This window comes from Odocoileus virginianus, chromosome 20 (assembly GCF_023699985.2).
Source record: "Odocoileus virginianus isolate 20LAN1187 ecotype Illinois chromosome 20, Ovbor_1.2, whole genome shotgun sequence".
In the NCBI taxonomy this organism is placed as follows: Eukaryota; Metazoa; Chordata; class Mammalia; order Artiodactyla; family Cervidae; genus Odocoileus; species Odocoileus virginianus.
Window position 1 is genome coordinate 12231571 of NC_069693.1, and position 11560 is coordinate 12243130.

General features: G+C 40.3%; 1 protein-coding gene across 2 annotated transcripts in view; it reads left to right on the forward strand.

Moving 5' to 3' along the window:
• The window catches only part of DYRK1B (dual specificity tyrosine phosphorylation regulated kinase 1B), a 37833-nt gene extending 27439 nt beyond the window's left edge, over positions 1 to 10394 (forward strand). For both annotated transcript variants that reach the window (XR_011482117.1, XR_011482118.1), the window contains exon 12: positions 10059 to 10394. The gene's annotated coding sequence lies outside the window, so the exon portion shown is untranslated. The remainder of the gene's footprint in view (positions 1 to 10058) is intronic.
• The last annotated feature ends 1166 nt before the right edge of the window (positions 10395 to 11560 follow it).

Consider the following 11560-nt stretch of genomic DNA (forward strand, 5'->3'; position numbering starts at 1 on the left):
CAAAATTTACATTTGGACACACAAAGAACAAGTGAGATTGATTCCAGAAAGGCAAGATTGGTTTTATATCCCTCAATCAATTAATGTGATACTCCCCATCAATAGGATGAGAAGCAAAAACCATGTGATTATCTCAATAGATACAAAGAAAATATTTGGAAAAATCCCTTTCATGATAAAAACTCTCTGCAAGTTAGGAATAGAAGGGGACTTCCTAACATAATAAAGGCATCTATGAAACATTGAGCTAACATCATACTTAATGGGGAAAGACTGGATGCTTTCACACTAAGAGCAAGAACAAAGCAAAGCTTCTGGTTCAAGACGGTGAAGTAGAAGGATGTGTGCTCATCTCCTCCTGCAAGAGCACCAAAATCACAACTAGCTGTTGAACAACCATTGACAGGAGGCCACTGGAACCCACCAAAAAAAGATACTCCATGTCCAAAGACAAAGAAGAAGCCACATACTGTGTAGACCTCGTGGGTTCACAGTGTAGTGTGTGAAGACACCTGGAGACAGGAATGTCTCCTGGGGTCTGGCTGACTGGTTTTCCACACAGTTGCCGTAAGATCATCCAGTGGGGAAAGAACAGTCTCATCAACAAATGGAGCTGTGACAACTGCGTGGTCCATACAAAATAATAAAGTCTAGCCTTCACCTTAAACCATATTAAAAACTTAACTCAAAATGGATCAAAGTCCTAAATGTAAGGGCAAAAACTATGAAACTCAGATATGATATGACACCAAAAACACAAATAATGAAGAAAAAATAAACTGGACATCATCAAAATTAAAAACCTTTGTGCATCAATGGATACTATCAAGAAAGTAAAGAAAGGGAAGACAACCCACAATGTGAGAAAATATTCACAAATTATATATCTAAAAAGCAACTTATATCTTGAATATATAAAGAACTTATACAACTCAGCAATAAAAAGGTAAATAAGCCCAGTTAAAAATGGACAAAGCATCTGAACAGACATCTTTCCAAGGAAGACATACAGAAGACCAACAGGCATATGAAAAGATGCCCAACATCAGTCATCAGGGAAATGCAAATCAAAATCACAATAAAGTACAAATTCACACCCACTAGGGTAACTATAGCTGAAAAGTCAGATAAGTGTTGGTGAAGATGTGGAGAAATCTGAGCCCTCATGTACTGTCGGACAGAATGTAGAAGGTGCTGTCACTTCCCAAAGTAGTCGAGGAGTTCTTCAAATGATTAAACGTAGAGTTATCATATGACCTAATGATTCCACTCCTGGGAATATACCCAAGAGAAAAGAAAACTATCTACACAAACCACAAACATGTACAACAACATTATTCACAGTAGCAAAAACTGGAAACCATCCAAACGTCCACTAACTGGTTGATAGATAAACTAAATGTGATATAGCCATACAAGGGAATATTAATGAAAAGGAATGAAGGGCTGACACATGCTGCAACATGAATGAACCTTGAAGACATATGCTAAGGTTAAAAGAAAAAAGCCACATACAACAGGCCAGGGACTTCCCCAGCAGTCCAGTGGTTAGGACTTCATTTTCCAATGCAATGGGTGTCGGTTTGATACCTGGTTAGGGAGCTGGGATCCCACGTGCCTTACAGCCAAAAACCAAAACACTAAAAAACAGAAGCACTGTTGCAATAAATTCAATAAAGACTTTTAAAATGGTCCACAACAACAACCAAAAAAATCTTTAAAACAAAATGCCAAGACATGAACGCAACCTAAATATTCATTGACAGAGGAATGGATAAAGAGGATGTGGTACATCTATACAATGGAATATTACTCGGCCATTAAAAAAGAATTAAATAATGCCATTGGCAACAACATGGATGGACCCAGAGATTATTACAGTAGGTGAAGTAAGTCAGACAAAGAAAGTGAAGTACTGTTTGATATCCCTTATATACAGAAACTAAAAGAAAATGATACAAATGAACTTACATAGAAAACAGAAGGAACATATTGTGAAGGGTGGAAAAAGGGATAATCAGGAAATTTGGGATGGACACGTACACATGTATGTATGTATGTGTGTGTATGTATGTATGTATGTATGTATTTCCCCTTCCCCAGCCCTCACCGCTGTGTTTAAAATGGATAACCAATGACGACCTACTGTACAGCACAAGGAACTCTGCCCAGTATCATGTAACGACCTAAACGGGAAAGAATTTGAAGAACAGACACATACACGTTATAACTGAACCACTCTGTGGTACACCTGGAATTAACACCAGACTGATAATCAACTAGACTCCAATATAAAATAAAAAGTTAAAAGGGGAAAACAAAAGGCCACATATTATAGGGTTCCATTTATATGAAATGTACATAATATCCAAATAGATATATTGAGAAAGTGAATTCTTGGTTGATTAGGACTGAGAAGGATGGGCTAGTAGGTGATAGCTAAAGGTATGGGGTTTCTTGCTGAGTTGATGAAAATGTTCAAAACTTGATTACTGTGACTGTTTCACGTATCTACTAAGAAAATACTGAATTGATCACTTTAACTGGTTGAATTTTATGGCCTGTGAATTCTTTTTTCAGTTTTATTTATTTATTTTACAATATTGTAGTGGGTTTTGCTGTACATTGACATGAATCCACCATGGATGTACCTGTGCTCCCCATCCTGACCCCCCTCCCCCCTCCCTCCCCATCCGCTCCCTCGGGGTCATCCCAGTGCACCAGCCCTGAGCACCCTGTCTCATGCATCCAACCTGGACTGGCGATCCGTTTCACATATGGTAATTTACATGTTTCAATTATGGCCTGCGAATTCTCTCAATGAAGCTATTTTAAAAATGAAACAAGGTGGGATGAATTGGGGGATTGGGATTAACATATATACACTATTGATACTATGTATAAACTAAATAACCAATGAGAATCTACTGGATAGTCCAGGGAACCCGACTCGGCGCTCTGTGGGGCCCTAGATGAGACGGAAATCCAAAGAAGAGGGGCCGTGTGTAAACACACAGCTGACCCACCAGGCTGTACTGCAGAGGCTGAGACGAGAGTGTCAAGCAGCTGTGCTCCAATGAACATTAACAAACACACACACAATGTGGTGTCACACACAGCTGTCAGAATGCCTACCATAGAAAAGATCACAGATAACACGTTTGAGGGAGGATGTGGGGAAAAGTGAACCCTGTACACTGGTAGGAATGTAAATCGGGGTAGCCACTGTGGAAAACAGTATGGAGATTCCCTCAAAGAACTAAAACTGGATATAAAATACGATCCAGCAATTCCATTCTCAGGTATATATCCAAGGAAAACAAAAACGTTAACTCAGAAAGATACATGCATCTCAGTGTTCATAGCGGCATCATTATTTACAGTAGCTAAGCTGTGAAAGCAATCTAATATCCATTACTGACGAATGGGTAAAGAAGATGTAGTGAGGGAGAGATAAAGACGGTGGAGTAAGGGGACAGGGAGCTCACCTCCCCCCACAAACACATCAAAATACATCTACATGTGGACAGTTCTCACAGGAAACTAACAGACCTCCCATACAACCAGTGCTGCAAGAAAGCTGTCCGTGTAGCCAGATGGGATGGGTGGTGGAGGTGGGGGCAGCGTCAGCACAGGGCTGGTGCCCCTGGGAGTGACCTGTAGGGGAGAGGAGGGCCACACGGGCAGAGCGTCACCGTGGGGAGCCCGTGCATGCTGGGAAGTCTGCTGGGACAGAGAGGGCTGGAGAAGCCTAGATCCTACTCACGAGGAGTGCACGCGTGCTGGCTTGCACACCAGTCAGGGCAGAGACCTGCGCCTCGCTGCACCTCCCAACCCAAAGGGGCAAATGCTCCGCCCACTCCGCACCACCACCTGGAGCCGGATCTGGGGCAGACAGGTCCTGGAAGAGGTCTGCCAGGGACGCAGCTCAGGTCCCCGGAGGAAGCACAGCCACCTTGATGCCTGCAGCCACAGTGCCCTGGCTCTAAGCCCCAGCCAGATCCTCAGCACAGCCCGGCCCCCACCACAGCCTAGCACTCGGTCTGGGATGGACACAGCAGAGAAAGGTACATGAACTGGGGCGGCTTCTGAGCAGCACCAGAGACAGCGGCACACGTGATGTGCGGGTTCACACCGGGCTCCTTGCTGTAGCAGTCACTTCCTTTGGGGCAGGGCATGCACTCAAGGGCAACAGAGCCTGATAGAACCTAACCCTCAGGGCTTCTATCCAACAACTGGGGAGCAGGTCCTGCCCCCACAGGGCAGCGACAGCCACACAGCAAACAGGAGGCCCTGCCCAGCATCCAGCACAGGTTCTGGACACCAGAATGCCAATAACACCCCAGTCAAGGGAAAAACAGTCACCACACTCCGAGGAAAGATGTGGCTGGCATCCTTACCAAAACCAGTCCTTGCACCAAAAAACTGGATTCACACAGTGTACACAGGGATGCTGCCACGTTAAAATACCCCTCGCGACCACAGGAGATAACTGTTTCTCCTAAATTTATAGAGACAGAGAAAGTAAAATGAAAAATCAGAGAAACTGCTCTTAAAAGAACAAGAGGGAAAAAAAAAAAGAACAAGAGAAATCCTCTGAAAGAGACCTCACCAGTCTACTAGACCTCGAGCTCAAAAATGAGGTAATAAAAATGCTACAGGAATTAAGAAAGATTATCACAGAAGTGCAGGTCACTTTCACAAGGAAGTAAAAAGTATAAAGATGAACCAATCAAAATTAGACAATTCAACTGCCAAGGTAAAAACCAATCTAGAAGCAATGAATAGGAGACTAAATGATAAAAACAAATACATGATCTGGATGATAAAATAATAGAAATCACACAATCAGAACAGCAGACAAAGACAAATGGAAAAAAATAAACAAGATCTATGGAATAATATGAAGTGTGCCAATCTACACATAATAGGGGTTCGAGAAAGACAAAAGGGGATAGAAAATGTTTCCTGGAAGAAATCATGTCTCTAACTTCCCAAACGTTCCTAAGAAAGGAGATAGATACTCAGGTACAGGAAGCACAAAGGGTTGCAAAGTAGATGAACCCACACCAAGACATATAATTAAAATGGCAAAAGTTAAAGAGAGGACTCTAAAGGCAGCAAGAGAAAAACACTCAGTTACAAGGCAAGCCCTTTAAGTCTGTCAGCTGATTTATTTGCAGAAACTTTGCAGGCTGGATGGGAGTGGTATGATATATTCAAAGTCCTGAAGGGAGAAACCTGCAACCTAGGATATTTTACCCAGCAACATTATTATTTAGAATAGAACAAGAGGTAACGAATATTTGTCAGACAAGTAAAAACCAAAAGAATTCAGCAACACTAAACCTACCCTAAAAGGAATAGTGAAAGTACTTCTCTAAACAGAAAATAAGGATCTACAGGAAAGAAAAAATTACAATAGGAAAGGCAAATATATAGAATTGATGATCACTTAAATAAGCCAGTATATAGATATTAAAAAATAATTTTAAATTATAAAAATGATTATACCTAGAATTAATAGCAAAGTATAGGCATGAAGATATTAAATAGAACAAAGTCACTAAATGTGGAAGAAGGGAGTATAAAAAGCATCACAAACCAAATCTCAAATTTAAGAGGATAGACATTATTTCCAGCATCTTTTCTGATCACAATAGTCTGAAGCCAGAAATTAACCACAGAAAGAAAAATGGGAAAGCACTTTCCCACTGGCCCCGTGGTAAAGAATCCACCTGCCAAGGAAGGAGACTCGGGTTCCACCCCGGATCCAGGAAGATCCCGCATGCTGAGGCTCAAGCACCACAGCCTGTCAGCCTGTGCTCTAGAGCTGGGAGCCAGAACTACTAAAGCCTGAGTGCCCTGGAACCTACGCTCTGCCACAGAGAAACCGCACCCAGCAACCAGAGCAGCCCCCGCTCGCTGCAGCTAGAGAAAAGCCCATGCAGCAACAAAAGCCCAGCACAGGCAGGAATACTAACACTTTTAAACTTTTTTTAAAGAAAAATGGGGGAAAAAACAAACACACGGAGACTAAATAATATGCTACTAAAAAACCAATGGGTCAATGATAAAATCAAGGAAATCGGAAAATACCTCGACACGACAATGCAAACACAGCTTCACTAAAGTCTGTGTGTTGTGCTTAGTCACTCTGTGCAGTCGCTTGTGTCCAACTCTCTGCGACCCCGTGGACTGTAACCGCCAGGCTCCTCTGTCCATGGGGATTCTCCAGGCAAGAATACTCGAGTAGGTTGCCATGCCCTCCTCCAGGGGATCTTCCCAGCCCAGGAATCAAACCCAGGTCTCCCGCATTGCAGGCAGATTCTTTACCATCTAAGTCACCAGGGAAGCCCAAGAATACTGGAGTGGGTGCCTATCCAGGGAATCTTCCCAATCCAGGAATCAAACCAGGCTCTCCTGCATTGCAGGAGTCTACGGGATGCAGCAAAAGCAGCTCTAAAAAAGAAGTTCATAGCTACACAGGATTTCCACAAGAAACAGAAAAATCTCAAATAAACAACCTAACCTGCCACCTAAAAGAACTAGAAGATGAAAAACAAAGCCCAAAATCAGCAGAAGGAAAGAGATAAAGATCAGAGAAGAAATAGATAAAGATTAAAAACAATAAAAAAGATCAATAAAACCAAGAGCTGTTTTTTTTTTTTTCCATTTATTTTTATTAGTTGGAGGCTAATTTACTTTACAACATTGCAGTGGTTTTTGTCATACATTGAAATGAATTAGCCATGGATTTACATGTATTCCCCATCCCGGTCCCCCCTCCCACCTCCCTCTCCACCCGATCCCTCTGGGTCTTCCCAGTGCACCAGGCCCGAGCACTTGTCTCATGCACCCAACCTGGGCTGGTGATCTGTTTCACCCTAGATAATATACATGTTTCAATGCTGTTCTCTTGAAACATCCCACCCTCGCCTTCTCCACAGAGTCCACAAGTCTGTTCTATACATCTGAGTCTCTTTTTCTGTTTTGCATATAGGGTTATCGTTACCATCTTTCTAAATTCCATATATATGTGTTAGTACACTGTAATGGTCTTTATCTTTCTGGCTTACTTCGCTCTGTATAATGGGCTCCAGTTTCATCCATCTCATTAGGACTGATTCAAATGAATTCTTTTTAATGGTTGAGTAATATTCCATGGTGTATATGTACCACAGCTTCCTCATCCATTCGTCTGCTGATGGGCATCTAGGTTGCTTCCATGTCCTGGCTATAATAAACAGTGCTGCGATGAACATTGGGGTGCACGTGTCTCTTTCAGATCTGGTTTCCTCGGTGTGTATGCCCAGAAGTGGGATTGCTGGGTCATATGGCAGTTCTATTTCCAGCTTTTTAAGAAATCTCCACACTGTTTTCCATAGTGGCTGTACTAATTTGCATTCCCACCAACAATGTAAGAGGGTTCCCTTCTCTCCACACCCTCTCCAGCATTTATTGCTTGTAGACTTTTGGATAGCAGCCATCCTGACTGGCGTGTAATGGTACCTCATTGTGGTTTTGATTTGCATTTCTCTGATAATGAGTGATGTTGAGCATCTTTTCATGTGTTTTTTTGCCATCTGTATGTCTTCCTTGGAGAAATGTCTGTTGAGTTCTTTGGCCCATTTTTTGATTGGGTCATTTATTTTTCTGGAGTTGAGCTGGAGGAGTTGCTTGTATATTTTTGAGATTAATCCTTTGTCTGTTGCTTCGTTTGCTATTATTTTCTCCCAATCTGAGGGCTGGTTATTTGAAAAGAAAACAATCAACAAACCTCTAGCTAGGTCATCAAGAAGAGGAGAGAAACAACCCAAATAAAATAAGAAAGAGGAGAGATAACAACAGATGCCACAGAGTGGGGGCGGGAGGGGGGGGGGCGCGGACCTAACAGAATATTATGTACAATTCTCAGCCAAAAAAAAAAAGCAACTGGTCAAGTTTCTAAAAAACTTAGCCAGCCAAAACTGAGTAAAGCAGCAGCAAGTTACTTGAACAGACCAATCATTAGAAGTGAAATGGATCTATTAAAAAAAAAAAAAATCCCAGCAAACAAAAGTCCAAGATCATATGTCTTCACTGGAGGAATTCTACCAAACATACAAAGAAAAAGTTATACCTATCTTTTTCAAACCACTCCAAAAAATTGAAGAGAAGGGAACGTTTCCAAATTCATTATATGAAGTCACCATCACCCTGATACCAAAACTGGACAAAGACACTACAAAAAAAGGAAATTATAGACCAGTATCTTTGATGAATATAGATGCAAATACCCTTAAAGTATTAATAAACCAAATCCAACAATACATAAAAAGGATCACATACCATGATCAAGTTGGATTCATTCCAGATTTGCAACATATGCAAATCAATGTAATAACAACACATCAACAAAAGAAAAGACAAAAAGCACAGGATCATCTCAAAGATGCAGAGAAAGCATTGACAAAATTCAGTACCCATTCATGGTGAAAATTCTCACCAAAGTGGGTACATATCTCAACAGAGTAAAAGCCATTTACAACAAACCCACAATCAAATGTAAGACTCAATGGTGAAGACCTAGAAGCCTTCCCATCAAATTCAGGAACAAGACAAGGATGCTCACTCTCACCACTCCTATTTAACATAGTATGGGAAGTCCTAGCCACAGCAACAGAACAATTAAAAAAAAAAAAAAGAGGTATCCAAATAGAAAGGGAAGGGGTAAAACTGTCACTATTTGTAGATGACATGATGCTCTTTACCAAGCATCCACACAGAAACTATCAGAACTAATAAATGATTTCAGCAAGATTTCAGGATACAAGATTAATATATAGAAATCTGTTGCATTTCTTCACACTAACAATGAAATATCAGAAAGGGAAAGTAAAAATAAAAGTTAAATCACACAAAATAAATACCTAGGAATAAACTTAACCAAGCAGGCAAAAGACCTATATGCTGAAAACTATTAAATACCATAAAGGAAACTGAAGATGATTCAAAGAAATATAAAGATATCCCATGCTCTTGGACTGGAAGAATTAATATTGTTAAAATAGCCATGCTACCCAAAGCAACATACAGATTTAATGCAATCCCTTATCAAAATACCTAAAATATTTTTCACAGAAGCAGAACAAATAATCCCAAAATTTATACAGAAACACAAAAGACTCAGAGTCGCCAAAGCAATTCTTAGGAAAAAGAACAAAGTAGGAGGCGTAACCTTTTCAAGATTTCAGACTGTACTACAGAACTATAGTGACCTATAGACTGTGGTAACGGCACACAGATCAATGGAACAGAATAGACAGCCCAGAAATAAACCCACACACCTATACGGTCAATTAATTTTCAACAAAGGAGGTCAGAATATACAATGCAAAAAAGACAGTCTCTTCAACTAGTAGTGTTGGGAAAGCTAGACTGCTTCATGTAAATCAATGAAACTTAAGCACTCTCTCACACCATATACAAAAATAAACTCAAAATTATTTAAAGACCTAAACATAAAACATGACCCCATAAAATTCCTAGAAGAGAACATAGGCAAAACGTTTATTCCTGGACATGGATTGTAGCAATATTTTCTTAGATATAGTATGATATCACTTATAGGTGGAATCTAAAAGATAAAACAAACTAGTGAATATAACAAAAAAGAAGCAGACTCACAGATATAAAGAATATAAAGGGGTTACCAGTTTTCTATGTTCTTACCAAAAGAATGTATTGGTTACCAGTGGGGGCAGGGAAGGGGGAGGGCCAAGAAAGGGGTAGAAGATTAAGAGGTACCACTACTATGTATAAAATAAATAAGCTACAAGGATATATTACACAGTACGGAGATGTAGCCAATATTTATGATAACTATAATTAGCTAACCTTTAAATATTATGAATCACTATTGTACACCTGGAACTTATGTAATATTGTAAACCCAATACCTCAATCAAAAAATTTTAAAACTGAGAAGGTACTAGAGGTACATAATAAAACTAATTTTAAAAACAGGAAAAAAAAAAAGTAAACAAACTTGAGATTTCTTTTTCTTATCTCTCAAGTCCAGATAAACATAAATACCCAGGTGGTGACTTCTCAGTGCCAAATATTTCTGACTTGGAGGATATGCCTACCTGGGGTGCATCCTTATAGAGGGAGCTTTGGACATAGAGACAAACGTGCACACAGGGGGAATGACACGTGAAGATGAAGGCAGAGATGAGCTGACAGCACTGACCGAGCCAAGGAATGCCGCAGACTGCCTGCAGACCCCTGCAAGCCAGGGGCTCGTAGGAGGGGCACGGAACTCCATCACAGCCAACCCTGCCAACACCCTGACCTTGGACTCACGGCCTCCAGGACCAAGAAAAATAAACTTCTGTTGTTTATGCCAGTCAGATTGTGGTCCTTTATTGTGGTGGTCCTATTGGTTAATATAATAATTACCTTCCCCCTTACATGGAAATCAACTTGTTATACCCCTCACAGAGGAATACAAATCCTCTAACTATTCAAGCTACCTTGTGTCTAACTACCAAACACACACAACTGTACACGTTATGGTGAGTTTTCCTATAGAAATCCCTTGACCTTTTCATGACAGATGACTGCAATCTGGCCATTCCAGTTTAACAGAAATATTCTAAAACTTCTGTATCTCAAAGTGAAGGAGTCTGGGAGCTAATCCCTTTCCTCCCAGCAGACCTCTGTCCCTTACACCGCAACCCTGACAGTCGGGGTGAATACCTGCTGTACGCTCATGTCACTAAACTGTCGTTCTAGGCTTTTCTGGAAGACAGAAGGTCTGTCCCAAGATTAGATATTTCTGCTATCCAGTAATAGAAAGAGCCATGATTAAATTTTTTTCAATAAAGTAATACATGAAAGTAACAAAAAATTTAAGGTACTGAAAGGTGTCAAGTGAAAAGCAACATGTTCTTTAAAAAACTTCAATTCAGTCTGTTTCATTTGGAATAAAAATAATGTACAGAACATTGTGTATTTCTAAAAGTAATATAAAATGTTTACATCGTACTCAGTAATGTGTACGGCCAGGCATTTCTCTATGAGTTGTATACATTTTAATTCATTTGATCTTCATGACTCCACAAGGCAGATATTAACTATTATTATTCCTGTTTCACAGATGTGAGGAGACTGAATCCCAGAGAGGGGAATCATCGGTCCAAGGTTGTCCCACTAGAATTTTTTTCCCGGACTTGCTTTATACACATGTATCCACCCATCAGTGCATCTCAAAGTAAACTGCAAACATTTTGACTTATTTTCTGATTTAGAGTTATTAACATTTTTGCTTTCCCATAAATATTGTCCTTGCGCTATCAAGAGCATAACTGATGGAACATTTGTTAGAATGCTCAACTACTGTCCATGGATTTGCTTCCGAGCTCAGCTTTCTTCCTTTCATCATGTGTCAATGGAAGGGTTTCCAGACAACAAATTCAAATTCCTTGTTCAAATGGCTTTAAAATATTTATGCTTAAATAGTATGAAATTGTAGTGGTCCAGTCACATTGTTGGAAACAACGGTCAGGCAAGGATG